Source organism: Ranitomeya variabilis, chromosome 3, assembly GCF_051348905.1.
Source record: "Ranitomeya variabilis isolate aRanVar5 chromosome 3, aRanVar5.hap1, whole genome shotgun sequence".
NCBI classification, from domain to species: domain Eukaryota; kingdom Metazoa; phylum Chordata; class Amphibia; order Anura; family Dendrobatidae; genus Ranitomeya; species Ranitomeya variabilis.
Window position 1 is genome coordinate 338,453,457 of NC_135234.1, and position 16,896 is coordinate 338,470,352.

Consider the following 16,896-nt stretch of genomic DNA (forward strand, 5'->3'; position numbering starts at 1 on the left):
GACTGCTTCAATGCGGCGTGGCATGGAGGCAATCAGCCTGTGACACTGCTGAGATGTTATGGAGGCCCAGGATGCTTCAATAGCGGCCTTAAGCTCATCCAGAGTGTTGGGTCTTGCGTCTCTCAACTTTCTCTTCACAATATCCCACAGATTCTCTATGGGGTTCAGGTCAGGAGAGTTGGCAGGCCAATTGAGCACAGTAATACCATGGTCAGTAAACCATTTACCAGTGGTTTTGGCACTGTGAGCAGGTGCCAGGTCGTGCTGAAAAATGAAATCTTCATCTCCATAAAGCATTTCAGCCGATGGAAGCATGAAGTGCTCCAAAATCTCCTGATAGCTAGCTGCATTGACCCTGCCCTTGATGAAACACAGTGGACCAACACCAGCAGCTGACATGGCACCCCACACCATCACTGACTGTGGGTACTTGACACTGGACTTCAGGCATTTTGGCATTTCCTTCTCCCCAGTCTTCCTCCAGACTCTGGCACCTTGATTTCCGAATGACATGCAAAATTTGCTTTCATCAGAAAAAAGTACTTGGGACCACTTAGCAACAGTCCAGTGCTGCTTCTCTGTAGCCCAGGTCAGGCGCTTCTGCCGCTGTTTATGGTTCAAAAGTGGCTTTACCTGGGGAATGCGGCACCTGTAGCCCATTTCCTGCACACGCCTGTGCACGGTGGCTCTGGATGTTTCCACACCAGACTCAGTCCACTGCTTCCTCAGGTTCCGGTCACCTCTTCTCGTTGTACAGCGTTTTCTGCCACATTGTTTCCTTCCAACAGACTTACCATTGAGGTGCCTTGATACAGCACTCTGGGAACAGCCTATTTGTTGAGAAATTTCTTTCTGGGTCTTACCCTCTTGCTTGAGGGTGTCAATGATGGCCTTCTTGACATCTGTCAGGTTGCTAGTCTTACCCATGATGGGGGTTTTGAGTAATGAACCAGGCAGGGAGTTTTTAAAAGCCTCAGGTATCTTTTGCATGTGTTTAGAGTTAATTAGTTGATTCAGAAGATTAGGGTAATAGGTCATTTAGAGAACCTTTTCTTGATATGCTAATTTATTGAGACAGGTTTTTTGGGTTATCAGGAGTTGTATGCCAAAATCATCAGTATTAAAACAATAAAAGACCTGACAAATTTCAGTTGGTGGATAATGAATCTATAGTATATGAAAGTTTAATTGTAATCATTACATTATGGTAAATAATGAAATTTAACACTATATGCTAATTTTTTGAGAAGGACCTGTATATGGACAAAGTTTTGGACACCTACGCATTATACTTACATGTGCTTTTCTGACATCCCATTCTAAAGACTTAGGCTTTAAAGAGGTTGTCCGGTCTAAAATGAAAAGTCTTTCAATCCCCTCTTCACAAGCACTGTGTGTTGCGAGGATTTTCCGGATTCTGAGCCTGGTGATGTGTGTGATATGCATACTCGCATACTCCCAGGCAGCAGCCATCTAGAAACGCCCACTAGACAGCCGCGCCAACTAGACGGCCGCACCCTCTCTGCATACACTCGTATGGAGAAAGTACAGGGTGGGCCATGTATATGGATACACCTAAATAAAATGGGAATGGTTGGTGATATCAACTTTCTGTTTGTGGCACATTAGTATATTTGAGGGGGAAAATTTTCAAGATGGGTGATGACCAAGGAGGCCTTTTTGAAGTCGGCCATTTTGGATCCAACTTTATTTTTTCCAATGGGAAAAGGGTCCTGTGACACATCAAACTTATTGAGGATTTCAAAAGAAAAACCATGGTGTGCTTGGTTTTATCATAACTTAATTCTTTCATGAGTTATTTATGTGGCGCCCCTAGGGGTATTTGCCACAAAAATAGTTATTGACACCAAATACAAATACTAAAATAGCAAGACTGCACTACCATCTCCGGCCAGAAGGGGGAGCTCCAGAGACTCCCCTTGATCTTTTCTGGTCTGAGAGAAGGACTGGCAGTTGGGTTGAGGAGCTGAAAGTGAGAGGTCGTATAACTGAACTCCTAACAGCCTTATGACGGATTATAGGCCCGTAATACCCATAGTAGGAAAAGAGGAATAGAGAAAAAAGACATTGTGAGAACCGGGTAGCAATAACCTCTACCCAGAACAGGCGCAGCGACGGATACCGGATCCGTGGCTATATTCATTATATATACAGTAATACAGCAACCGGAAGGAAGTGAGGTGATATCAGCTTCACCAGGGTAAGACGCAGCAACAGACACAGAGTTCAGCGGTACTCCCAGAATGGGTAAGCCGACAAAAAGGACTCGGGTTGTCCGTCGAACCAGAGTACAGAAGAGACAGATTGGGTCGGCAGCCTGTTCACAAACAGCAGCAGGGCCATACAGAAACTGCGCATAATAAGAGGTGGAAATCCTGACAGGGTCAAAGTAATTCAGAGTTCTTATACAGACTCCGGTGACAGTATTGGTTGCAAATCCCTCTTTGTTGAAGTAAACTGGTTAAACGTTTCAGCGCCTCAGTCTTTCATTTGGACAATAGCCGTCGATCCAGGATCGGGGTCATCACAGCTGAGAGGACCTGCTGCTAATCAAGTAAGTGTCTGTTCCTTCATGATATCCCTTACACTGTGCATCGCCTGAGGCCACGGCACCGGGTCAAGTCACTAGTGACATCCCCCTCAAGAGACGGACCTCATTGATCTGGTGCTGGGTACCTCGGTCTCCCGGGTGTCACATTTACAAGTTTCTCTTTGTTTATAGCCATTGACATGTCGCAGAGGTTAACACATGAGGAGCAGATAGAAATTGTGTTGATGTCTGGTGAACACAGTACCCAGGTCATTGCAGCAGATTTCAATGCAAGACACCGTACGCAAGAAAACTGTCACCATTCCCATGTTATTTAGGTGTATCCATATAAATGGCCCACTAAAAAAAGTTTGCCTCATCACTGAACATAATGTTCTGTGAAAACTGAGGGTCCTGTTCCAATTTTTGTTTTGCCCATTCTGCAAATTCAGCGTGCCGATCTGGCATCAGTCGAACATCCCTTTGGCAGATATTAGCTACTCACAAATGGCACCCTTACAAAATCCAGCTGCTGCAGCATCTCAACGAGGATGACCCAGATCGGCACGCTGAATTTGCAGAATGGGCAAAACAAAAATTGGAATCTGCTGCAATGACCCGGGTACTGCGTTCACCAGACATCAACACAATTTCTGTCCGCCCCTCACGTGTTAACCTCTGCGTCATGTCAATTGCTGCAAACAAAGAGAAACTTGTAAATAACTCATGAAAGAATAAAAACCAAGCACACCATTGTTTTTCTTGTGAAATTCTCAATACGTTTCATGTGTCACATGACTCTCTTCCCATTGGAAAAAAATAAAGTTGGATCCAAAATGGCCGCCTTCAAAATGGCCGCCATGGTCACCACCCACCTTGAAAACTTTTCCCCTTCCAATATACTAACGTGCCACAAACAGGAAGCTGATATCACCAACCATTCCCATTTTATTTAGGTGTATCCATATACATGGCCCACCCTGTAGATGGCTTCTGCCTGGGAGTATGCATATCGCATACATCCTCTTCATTCCCGGCTCAGAAACCAGCATTGGTGAGGGTTCATACACAGATGTAACAATATCCCCGCCATTTAAGAGGGGTCTCTGGACCCTTAGGACCATTTTTTTTCAGGGAACAATTGATGAAATCTTCCTACTATGTTGTTGGCATTCATGTTATTAGCCAGACCTCAGCATCTCTCCTTTGGTCCATAGCCTTTCCAATGTACTAAATAATGTAAGAACCCTTTTCATTACTTGAAAATCTAGAATTTTATTGATTAAAATGACAAATCAATAATAACCTTATTATGGAATTTTATTTCATTTAGCGGCATTTGGCTCAATCTTGAGCTATGACGACTTGATGGATGAACGCTTTTGTAAGAAGATTGATTTTTCGCAAGCAAAAAGTATTTAGTCAGCCACCAATTGTGCAAGTTCTCCCACTTAAAAAGATGGCCTGTAATTGACATCATATGTAGACCACAACTGTGAGAGTCAAAATGAGAAAACAAATCCAGAATATCACCTTGTCGAAATTTGGCAAGATTTATTTTGCAAATTATGGTGAAAAATAAGTACCGTATTTGGTCATTAACAAAAGTTCATCTCAATATTTTGTTTTATATCCTTTGTTAGCAATGACAGAGGTTAAACGTTTTCTGTAAGTCTTCACAAGGTTGGCACACACTGTAGGTGGTATGTTGGCCCATTCTTCTATGCAGTTCTCCTCTAGAGCAGTGATGCTTTAGGCCTGTCGCTGGGCAACACAGACTGCCAACCTTGTGATGACTTACAGAAAATGTTTGACCTCTGTCATTGCCAACAAAGGATGTATAACAAAATATTCAGATGAACTTTTGTTAATGACCAAATACTTATTTTCCACCATAATTTGCAAAATAAATCTTGCCAAATCAGACAAGGTGATTCTCTGGATTTGTTTTCTCATTTTGACTCTCATATTTGTGGTCTACCTATGATGTCAATTACAGGCATCTCTCATCTTTTGGGGAGAACTCACTCAATTGGTGGCTGACTAAATACTTTTTTTCCCCACTGTAGTTCCACCAAAGTCTTTTCAGCTGTTATCTTGATAATATCCAGCCATCGGGATGCTGGTCTTCCTTTTCGCCTTGTTCCTTTTATTCTTACGACCATAATGTCCTTCTCGAGTGATCGCTCTCTTCCTATGATGTATCCAAAGTAGGTGTAGCTAGCTAGTTATAGCTTGGTGATCCCTGCTTAAAGTGACATGTCTGACTTGATTTGTTCCAAAATTGATTTGTTTGGTCTTCTTGCTAGTCATTGTCTTAATAACATCCTTCTCCAGCATTTCAAAGGTGTTGATTCTTCTGTCTTGTTTCTTTATCAGACAGATTTTGCACCCATATGTTATCTGTGAGGTGTTGACTCACTCAGCTGCTTTACCAGGTAGACACAGGAACTGTACTGGTGGTAGTTCACCTGCTAGTTTATTATGGACAGCATAAACTTCAACAAGGTTCAGGAAAAATAAACAGTCTTACTGGCATAATGGTGAAACAAAAGAAAAGGTAAGGTTGCCCTGCAGGCTTCACTGCAGGCAACACGCACATCGTGCTAAGCTTCTCCAGGAGCTACGAGGGAGTTACACCTCTCCCAGCACACCACCTAGACTGACTCTCATGTCCAGATATTTAACACCCCATGTAATGATCATAAGTCGCCCTCCAGGGCAGTGGGGTACTCGGTACCGGGTCCGGTCTTAAAGGGGAAGTCATGGTAGCTGCGACCCGGTCCGTGGTCATGACGTGCACCTGTGGTGTTTGGTCATTAGTGGGACCAACGCTGCGTTAAAGGGGTCCTCTGGGGGATGTTTTTGCAGCACTGATGGTACACTTCCCACAGGTGAAGCGGGGTCCTCAGGGGTCCTAAGTTGTATTGTGGTGATGATGGTTGCCGGTAATTGAGTAAAGGACACAAGTAGTAAGTCTTTACCTGGTTTACTGTAGTTGGCAGGCCACAGTCCAGGGCACTGGCAACAGGTACATAGGAGTCCAGGCAGCCCAGAAACAAGCGGAATCCCCTTGGCAAGTCAGGTTAGGAGCCTTCCACTCTGCTCTTGCTAAAGCCCTTTTTATTAAATTGCTTTTTAAAAAATAACCAATGACCTAAAAACAAACCACACCAACCAATAATTAATCCACTATACTAGACAACACTCGCGGGTGGGCATGGGGGATGGGTATCCCTGTTACACCCTTATAATCCCTATCTGTACCCTACCTGCCTGCGGGGGTTGGCGCCCCCGCTCCTCGGTGGCTTGCCCTTATCTCCCTAGCAAATCCCTTGTATATACACCAATAGGGGATTCACGAAAAATGCCACTACACAGGGATACAGCACACAATGACTTCTCTTGATTATAACCAAAAAAGGGGGAGTAGGACAACAATATACAAAACCAACCAAAAAACTAGTGCAGTGAACAAAACCAATCTGATATTCTGGGAGCATAAATATAGATCGGGTCGGCTAATGTAAGACGCACCCCCGAAAGTAAGACATAGTACTGTACGTTGTAAAAATATAAGCCGTACCGGTACCTTTTGCTGCATTAACTGCGGGATGCGGACGATTCAGCCACTGGTAACTGGTCTGTGTGACAGCTCTCCAGCGACCACACAGGTTTTTTTTCCAATGTAAGACACCCCCCCGAAAGTAAGACATAGTGGGACTTTTGAGTGGTAAAAGAAAGTAAGACGCTGTCTTACTATCGGGGAAACACGGTATGTATATAGGAATATAGAGGTAATCCATAGCTAAATTGTTAGGACCGTCAGGACCCACTGAAACCAACTAGAAACACCACAAAAGAAACATTGGAAAATGTCCACAGCAGTTGCACAAATATACAAAATGTTTTATTTAATAATATATAAGGTAAAAGACAAGGATAAGACTGGAACAAGGGGTGAACCATATCACAGCATACGCGGTGGGAGACCGCAACAAATACCTTAATGTCACAGCAGTGAATGCTTAACACATGTTAAAAAAATCAATAATTAAAAAGCATCACGCTAGTATAACATACCAAGTGGTGTATAACAGGGATATGTGCAGTCTCCCACCGTGTATGCTGTGATATGGTTCACCCCTTGTTCCAGTCTTATCCTTGTCTTTTACCTTATATATTATTAAATAAAACATTTTGTATATTTGTCCGACTGCTGTGGACATTTTCCACTGTTTCTTTTGTGATGTTTCTTTCTGGGGTCTCTACTCGGTGACTCCAGGCTCCAGGATGCTACCTCAGGCTCTCGGTACCCGGTCTCTGCGCATTGACTCCTCTGTGGCCTATTCTCAGCCTCCTTGAGCCCAGAATCTCTCCTCCGTTCCTTTCCTTTCTGTCCTCGCTCACAGACTGTCTGTACAAACTGAACTGACTCATCCTCCAAACCAGGATCTTTATCCAGGGAAGCTGCCCTAAAACAGGGTTTTGAGCTCCCCCTCCTGGCCTAGATTTGGAAGGTGTTGTGTGTGTGATAACCTGGCAAAGGGAATCTCACTTGTCTCCAGGCATAGCACTACCCTCCCTGAGAGGAAGGCAGCACTACAGTGGTACCGAACTCCTGGGGTGCCACAATCACATGAACGTGACATCACACAGATCCTGTCAGGACTCTGCAGGTGGAGATACAGTGGACCTCCTCCCACCCGCTCTATGGAGGTCCACTAAAACAGCCCATAACATAACTTAACCCTCTCAACATATAGCGTGCTGGAGGAAAACTATTCTGGTTTCACATAACTGAAGCTAATATGAGCAGTGACACATATCTCCCATCATACACTGTGTCAGTGACCCTGTCACATATTCCTCACCTCTTTCCAAAGCCGGGGGTTTTGGCACTTTCAAACACCAAACTGGGAATTCGGGAGAGAGCATCTGCATTGCCATGTAACTTCACTTCTCTGGCCTATGCTCTACATGGAACGTGAAGTCTTGAAGGGCTAAGAACCACCTAGTTACCCTGGTGTTCTTACCCTTCTCTCTCAACCATCTCAAAGGGGCATGGTCCAACACTAACTTAAACCTACAGCCTAGCAGGTAGTATTTCAGGGTGTTGACAGCCCGCTTTATGGCTTAGCATTCTTTCTCAACTATTGCGTAGTTCTTTTTGCAAGATGAGGGTTTCCTGCTTAGATACAGGATGGGCTGCTCTTCTCCATTGATTTCCTGTGAAAGCACGGCTCTCAACTCAACTTCAGAAGCATCGGTCTGGACCACAAATTCTTTACTAAAGTTGGGTGTGACCAGAACCAGATGCTTGCACAGAGCCCGCTTCAGCTTTTGAAACGCCATCTCTGTGTCAGGAGTCCATTTTACCATCGTTGACTTGATGCTCACAAGGAAATCTTTTATCAATGCTGCAATTAAGGCAAAGTTTGGGATAAAATGCTAGTAATACCCCACAATCCCAAGAAACACCCTCACTTGCTTCTTGGAGAGTGGTTGCAGCCACTCCTGAATTGCCTTTATTTTATTCAACTGGGGCTTGATTTCGCCTCTCTCGATGATGTAGCCTAATTTCCTGGCCTCTTCCTTCCCTATGGCACACTTCTTGGGATTTATGGTGAATCCCGCTTTCCTCAAGTCATCGAGGATCGCCTGTATCTTGGGCAGATGCTGTGTTGTATTATATATTTTTTAATATGATTTCAACACTCCAATTAATTAATACGAATGATAGAGATATTGATTGGTTTTGTTATATAATATACAGTATATATGTATTTTCAAAGAGTATAGCAGAAAGCTAATTGAAAACTTGTCCAGCCACATGTCAATTGTTCCAAATGGTCAGTCTAAACCAAATGAATGTAAATGACCCAGTAATTTACATTTAGTGTACACTTTACACTTATCATCGTAATATGTCTTTTGGGGTTCACCAGTCAAATAGGGGGCTAGCACCTCTGCTCACTGCTCTGGATGTAGCCTCTCACGCTCTGCTACCTGCTCAAGCATAGTCTAAAAGGCTTCAACATCATCCCCAGGTGGTCATTTTCTGTATAGCTCATCTTACCATTTTCCAGACATACACATCATCACCTGGAGACAGAGAGGAGACCGCCGGCCTTACACGAACCGCTTCTGTGAGGAGCTCCATTTGCCGTCTTAGTGCCTCCTGCTGCTGTCGCTGCTGCAGCTGTTGTTGAAGTTGCTGTGCTAACAGCTTATTCATTTCCTGTTGCACCAAATTCTGTTGTTGACTAGCAAGCTGGTGTTGCTGCTGTACCTGGATGAGATGTTTCACAAGCTCCTCCATCTCCGTCTCCGTCTCCCTCTCAATGGCGGATTTCACTCAGGACATTAGGTTGTCTTCAGTCTCTATGCGTGTTCCCGGAGCGCTGCACACACTCAAAACACCACGTGGAGTTGAGTCAGCTGCTTTACCAGGTAGATGCAGGACTCTCATGTCCAGGTATTTAACACCCCACGTGATGATCACATAACCGTGACATCACACAGGTCCTGTAAGGACTCTGCAGTTGAGAAACGGTGGACCTCCTTCCACCCGCTCTATGGAAGTCCGCTAAAACCAGCCCATAACATAACTTAACCCTTTCAACACATAGTGTGCTAGAGGAAAACTATTCTGGTTTCCCATCACTAAAGCTAATATGCACAGTGACACATACCTCCTTTCATACTCAGTGCCAGTGACCCTGTCGCATATCACAGAACAGTCAAACTATGTACAAGCAGTGTCTTTGTTGCCAGTGAAATGTTCCTCAATTTGAAGACCTTGTCCAGTGACTTCATTGTTGATTTGCCCATAACAATTCTCCTATTGGCTTCTGGTGTTGCTGCATCATGAACTATCATTGATCTGAGTAGGTTGAAGCCCTTCACAACTTCTGGTTCATTGCAGTCTACCTCAAATGTGTCCCAGTCATATGTGGCATCTTGAGTAATAATCTTTATATGTGTACATAATTCCTCAGGCTTTCTTTCATCTGTGTCTAGTGATGTAAATCGATTGTGCAGACTGTTCCAAAAAACTTCAGGTATTTTGGTCAAATCAAAGTTGGAAACAGCCTGTTTTCTAGTCCATTGCCAAAGTTTGACTCTAAACTTTTTATCAAAAGTTCATGATCAGTTCCAAAGTCTATCAGCTACTGGCCTTGTTTTCATGGTAATGATCGACGACCTCCATCTTTGACGACCACATATGTAGTCAGTCATGTCAATGTGTAGTCTCCATTTGTGATTTGGGAAGAAAGTGCTCATGATGGACAGATGATTTGTTGTACAAAACTCCATGAATCATTTTGTTCACCAAATCCAAAGTTCTAACGATGGTTCCATGTTTGCCATGACCCACTTTGGCATTCAAGTCAACTATGATAATGAATAAGTCTTATTTTGGCATCTTAACAATTTCCTCTTGAACTTGATGATAGAATAGTTCAGTGTCCTCCTAATCAGCATCTGTTGTTGGTAAGTGGACTTGTATAACTGTAGCATGGATTGGCACACTGCTTCTTCGGTTATCGTTGCCAGAATAGCAAACCCAATGATCCGTTTAACTAGAGATATCTGAACTGAGTCCATCTTAATTTGCTAATTCTGCACACAACAAATGCACAATATATACAGAATATGAATGATATCACTAAAACTTTTTCTCCACTCATGGTTAGTGGTTGGATGAAGCCATTTATTGTCAAACTATTGTGTTTTCTCTTTTTAAATCATAATGACAACCCAAAATATCCAAATGACCAGGATCAAAAGTTTACATACCCTGGTGATTTTGGCCTGATAACATGGACAGAAGTTAGCACAAATAGGTTTGAATGGCTCCTAAAGGTAATATCCTCACCTGTTTAAACAAAAAAAAGTGGTTTGGTACCATGTTAGCCAGCAGAAAAAAAGATATAGAGTGCTCTCAGTGGGAGAAAACAAAATAGGAATCTTGTGGATTTGATACCTTTTAATGGCTAACAAAATATAGTGAATGATGTTACAAAAGCAAGCTTTCGAGACTGCTTACGTCTCTTCATCAGGCTGATATGACAGTATATTTGAGGAAACCAAATTATATACTGTAAGGCACACAGGCATGGTGTGATACATGTACATTTAAATAAACAAACACTGAGCTTAAAGAAAGAATCCTTAATTAGGTAAGATTAGACAAGTGGTGTGAAACTTTTATGGACCCCATATGCATGTGAGATCAAAGGGCTGGTGGTGCCTTCATTGTTTTTGGAGGAAATTGCTCAGACCTCATCCTTGCTCTCAGCCTCTGTCCTGTTTCTCCAACATAGAAGTCCCCCACTGGACATACAGTATATTGCATAGAATTAAATACACTACATTGGAAGAGGAACATGTGAATGTCCCAGGGATCTTATAGTCCTGCTGTGTGTTGGGTATTTGGATCTTGTCGTTGGTCTCTATATGAATGGAGGTTTTGCATCTCCTCCCATTGCAAGGAAACGTCCCTCTTGGTGAATCTGAGGGCACTGAAGTTTGGATCATGATGTTTCTTAAATTGGGAGGTTGCTTGTAACATAGCAAGGGGGGTCTTTGAATAATATTTTTAACCGGTCATCCTTGTGTAGGATATGGTGAAGCTTCTTAGCCATTTTTCTCAGTATTTCAAGCTGTGGGTTGTAGGTCACTAGCAGAGGTACACGATGATTTTCCTCTTTTTTTTTCTGCACGTCAAAACAAAAAATGGCTACAATGTTAGCCATTAACCCCTTCACCCCCAAGGGTGGTTTGCACGTTAATGACCGGGCCAATTTTTACAATTCTGACCACTGTCCCTTTATGAGGTTATAACTCTGGAACGCTTCAACGGATCCCAGTGATTCTGACACTGTTTTCTCGTGACATATTGTACTTCATGATAGTGGTAACATTTCTTTGATATTACATGCGTTTATTTGTGAAAAAAATGGAAATTTGGTGAAAATTTTGAAAATTTCACAATTTTCCAACTTTGTATTTTTATGCAATTAAATCACAGAGATATGTCACACAAAATACTTAATACGTAACATTTTCCACATGTCTACATCAGCACAATTTTGGAACCAACATTTTTTTTTGTTAGGGAGTTATAAGGGTTAAAAGTTGACCAGCAATTTCTCATTTTTACAACACCATTTTTTTTTTAGGGACCACATCTCATTTGAAGTCATTTTGAGGGGTCTATATGATAGAAAATACCCAAGTGTGACACCATTCTAAAAACTGCACCCTTCAAGGTGCTCAAAACCACATTCAAGAAGTTTATTAACCCTTAAGGTGTTTCACAGGAATTTTTGGAATGTTTAAATAAAAATGAACATTTAACTTTTTTTCACTAAAAATTTACTTCAGCTCCAATTTGTTTTATTTTACCAAGGGTAACAGGAGAAAATGGACCCCAAAAGTTGTTGTACAATTTGTCCTGAGTACACCGATACCCCATATGTGGGGGTAAACCACTGTTTGGGCGCATGACAGAGCTCGGAAGCGAAGGAGCGCCATTTGACTTTTCAATGCAAAATTGACTGGAATTCAGATGGGACGCCATGTTGCGTTTGGAGAGCCACTGATGTGCCTAAACATTGAAACCCCCCACAAGTGACACCATTTTGGAAAGTAGACCCCCTAAGGAACTTATCTAGAGGTGTGGTGAGCACTTTGACCCACCAAGTGCTTCACAGAAGTTTATAATGCAGATCCGAAAAAATAAAAAATCATATTTTTTCACAAAAATTATCTTTTTGCCATCAAATTTTTAATTTCCCAAGGGTAAGAGGACAAATTGTACAACATCTTTTGGGGTCCAATTTCTTCTGAGTATGCTGATACCCCATATGTAGGGGTAAACCACTGTTTGGGCGCATGGGAGAGCTCGGAAGGGAAGGAGCGCCGTTTGACTTTTCAATGCAAAATTGACAGGAATTGAGATGGGACGCCATGTTGCGTTTGGAGAGCCACTGGTGTGCCTAAACATTGAAACCCCGCACAAGTGACACCATTTTGGAAAGTAGACCCCCTAAGGAACTTATCTAGAGGTGTGGTGAGCACTTTGACCCACCAAGGGCTTCACAGAAGTTTATAATGCAGAGCCGTAAAAATAAAACAAACATTTTTTCCCACAAAAATTATTTTTTAGCCCCCAGTTTTGTATTTTCCCGAGGGTAACAGGAGAAATTGGACCCCAAAAGTTGTTGTCCAATTTGTCCTGAGTGCTTTGATACCCCATATGTGGGGGGGGAACCACCATTTGGGCACATGGGAGGGCTCGGAAGGGAAGGAGTGCCATTTGGAATGCAGACTTAGATGGAATGGTCTGCAGGAGTCACATTGCGTTTGCAGAGCCCCTAATGTACCTAAACAGTAGAAACCCCCCACAAGTAACACCATTTTGGAAAGTAAACTCCCTAAGGAACTCATCTAGATGTGCTGTGAGAGCTTTGAACCCCCAAGTGTTTCACTACAGTTTATAACGTAGAGCCGTGCAAATAAAAAATATTTTTTTTTCCACAAAAATTATTTTTTAGCCCCCAGTTTTGTATTTTTCCAAGGGTAAAAAGAGAAATTGGACCCTATGTGTTGTTGTCCAATTTGTTCTGAGTACGCTGATACCCGATATGTGGGGGGGAACCACCATTTGAGCACATGGCAGAGCTCGGAAGGGAAGGAGCATCATTTGGAATGCAGACTTAGATGGATTGATCTGCAGGCGTCACATTGCGTTTGCAGAGCCCCTAATGTACCTAAACAGTAGAAACCCCCAACAAGTGACCCCATATTGGAAACTAGACCCCCCAAGGAACTTATCGAGATGTGTTGTGAGAACTTTGAACCCCCAAGTGTTTCACTACAGTTTATAACGCAGAGCCGTGAAAATAAAAAATCCTTTTTTTTCCCACAAAAATTATTTTTTAGCCCCCAGTTTTGTATTTTCCCAAGGGTAACAGGAGAAATTTGACCACAAAAGTTGTCCAGTTTGTCCTGAGTATGCTGATACCCCATATGTTGGGGAAAACCCTTGTTTGGGCACACGAGAGAGCTCGGAAAGGAGGGAGCACTGTTTTACTTTTTCAACGCAGAATTGGCTGGAATTGAGATCAGACGCCATGTCGCGTTTGGAGAGCCCCTGATGTGCCTAAACAGTGGAAACCCCCCAATTATAACTGAAACCCTAATCCAAATACATCCCTAACCCTAATCCCAACGGTAACCCTAACCACACCTCTATCCCAGACACACCCCTAACCCTAATCCCAACCCTATTCCCAACCGTAAATGTAATCCAAACCCTAACCCTAACTTTAGCCCCAACCCTAACCCTAACTTTAGCCCCAACCCTAACCCTAACTTTAGCCTCAACCCTAACTGTAGCCTTAACCCTAGCCCCAACCCTAGCCCTAACCCTAGCCCTAACCCTAGCCCTAACCCTAGCCCTAACCCTAACCCTAGCCCTAACCCTAACCCTAATGGGAAAATGGAAATAAATACATTTTTTTAAATTTTTTAATTTTTCCCTAACTAAGGGGGTGATGAAAGGGGGTTTGATTTACTTTTATAGCGGGTTTTTTTTAGCGGATTTTTATGATTGGCAGCTGTCACACACTGAAAGACGCTTTTTATTGCAAAAAATATTTTTTGCGTTACCACATTTTGAGAGCTATAATTTTTCATATTTGAGTCCACAGAGTCATGTGAGGTCTTTTTTTTTGCGGGACGAGTTGACATTTTTATTGGCATTATTTTCGGGCACGTGACATTTTTTGATCGCTTTTTATTCCGATTTTTGTGAGGCAGAATGACCAAAAAACAGCTATTCATGAATTTCTTTTGGGGGAGGCATTTATACCGTTCCGCGTTTGGTAAAATTGATAAAGCAGTTTTATTATTTGGGTCAGTACGATTACAGCGATACCTCATTTGTATCATTTTTTGATTTTTTGGCGCTTTTATACGATAAAAACTATTTTATACAAAAAATAATAATTTTTGCATCGCTTTATTCTGAGGACTATAACTTTTTTAGTTTTTTGCTGATGATGCTGTTTGGTGGCTCGTTTTTTGCGGCACAAGATGACGTTTTCAGCGGTACCATAGTTATTTATATTCGTCTTTTTGATCGCGTGTTATTCCACTTTTTGTTTGGAGGTATGAGAATAAAGCGTTGTTTTTTGCCTCGTTTTTTTTTTTTTTTTACGGTGTTCACTGAAGGGGTTAATTAGTGATATAGTTTTATAGGTGGGGTTGTTACGGACACGGCGATACTAAATATGTGTACTTTTTTTTTTTTTTTTAAATTTAGATTAAGAAATGTTTTTATAGGAACAATATATATATATATATATATATATATATATATATATATATATATATATATATATATATATATATATATATATATATATTTTTTTTTTTGGATTTTTTTTTTATTTTTTTTTAGGCTATGTTCACACGCTGCGGGTTTTGCTGCGGACCCGCAGCTGTTTTGCAGCTGCGGGTCCGCATCCTTTTTCCATGTAGGTTACAGTACAATGTAACCTAATGGAAAACAAAACCCGCTGTGCCGACGATCCTTTTTTTCTGTGGAAAATCCGCGCGGATTTTCTGCAGAAAAAAAGAAGGACCATGTCACTTCTTGGTGCAGAATCGCAGCGATTCTGCACCCATAGAAATGCATTGAACCGCTAACTTCCCGCATGGGGCTGTGCCCACGTTGCGGGAAGTTAAGCGGATAATGTGCCGATGGTACCCGGGGTGGAGGAGAGGAGACTCTCCTCCAGGCCCTGGGAACCATATTTGGGTGTAAAAAAAAGAATTAAAATAAAAAATAATGCTATACTCACCTCTCAGCGCTGCCCGCGGCGTCCGGTCTCAGTTGCTGTGCCGAACAGGACCTGTGGTGACGTCGCGGTCACATGACCGTGATGACGCCGCGGTCACATGACCGTGACGTCACGAAGGTCCTTGTCGGCACAGCCGCTTGCAGCGCCGGGGAGATCGCGACGTCAGAGGGTGAGTATAACCGATTTTTATTATTTTTTACATTACTATTGATGCTGCATATTGCTGCATATGCAGCATCAATAGTACAGCAGTAATCCCGCAGCGGAAACCGCGGAACAAACCGCGATAAATCTGCAGGGATAACCGCAGCGGTTTTGCCCTGCAGATTTTCAATTCCGCTGCGGGATTAACCCGCAGAGGAACCCGCAGCGTGTGAACGTGGCCTTACACATTGGAATATTTTTTTTTTTACACTATAACATTGCCCCGGGGGGGGGGGGGGGCATCATGTTATAGTGTAAGATCAGTGATCTGACACTTTGCTGTGCACGGTGTCAGATCACCGATCTGACGTGTACTTTTTCTATGCTTCCCGGCGCCTGCTCTGAGCAGGCGCAGTGAAGCCACCTCCCTGCAGGACCCGGATGCCGCGGCCATCTTGGATCCGGGTCTGCAAGGAGGAGGAGGTGGTAAGAGACCCTCGCAGCAACGCGATCACATCGCGTTGCTCCGGGGGTCTCAGGGAAGCCCGCAGGGAGCCCCCTCCCTGCTCGATGCTTCCCTATACCTCCGGCACACCGCGATCATGTTTGATCGCGGTGTGCCGGGGGTTAATGTGCCGGGGGCAGTCCGTGACCGCTCCTGGCACATAGTGCCGGATGTCAGCTACGATAGGCAGCTGACACCCGGCCGCGATCGGCCGCGCTCCCCCCGTGAGCGCGGCAGATCGCTCTGGATGTACTATCCCATCAGTGGTCATACGGGCCCACCCCACCTCGACGGGATAGTACGTCCAATGTCAGAAAGGGGTTAAAAGGTATCACACCCACAAGATTCCTTTTTTGTATCTCCCACTCTATATCTTTTTTATTCTCACCTGTGACCTGTTTGCTTGCAATCAGTGTGTGCGCATAAAAGCTGAATGAGTTTCTAGGATCCAGACAGACTCTTGCATCTTTCATCCAGCCACTGACGATTTTTGGTTGTGAGTTATGAAGAAAGCAAAAGAATTGTCCATGTATCTACGGGAAAAGTTAGTTGAACTGATACAAAAAGACATCCAAGGAATTGATAATGCCAGTCAGCAGCATTCAAACTGTGTTTAACAAATGGAAAATTAGGAGCTTTGTAAAAACAAAACCACGGTCAGGTAGACCAACAAAAATGTCATCCACAACTGCCAGGAAAATTGTTCGGTATGCAAAGAAAAACCCACAAATAACATCAGGTGAAATACAGGATTCTCTGAAAACTAGTGGTGTGGCTGTTTCATGATGCATAATTAGGAGGCATTTGAAGAAAAATTA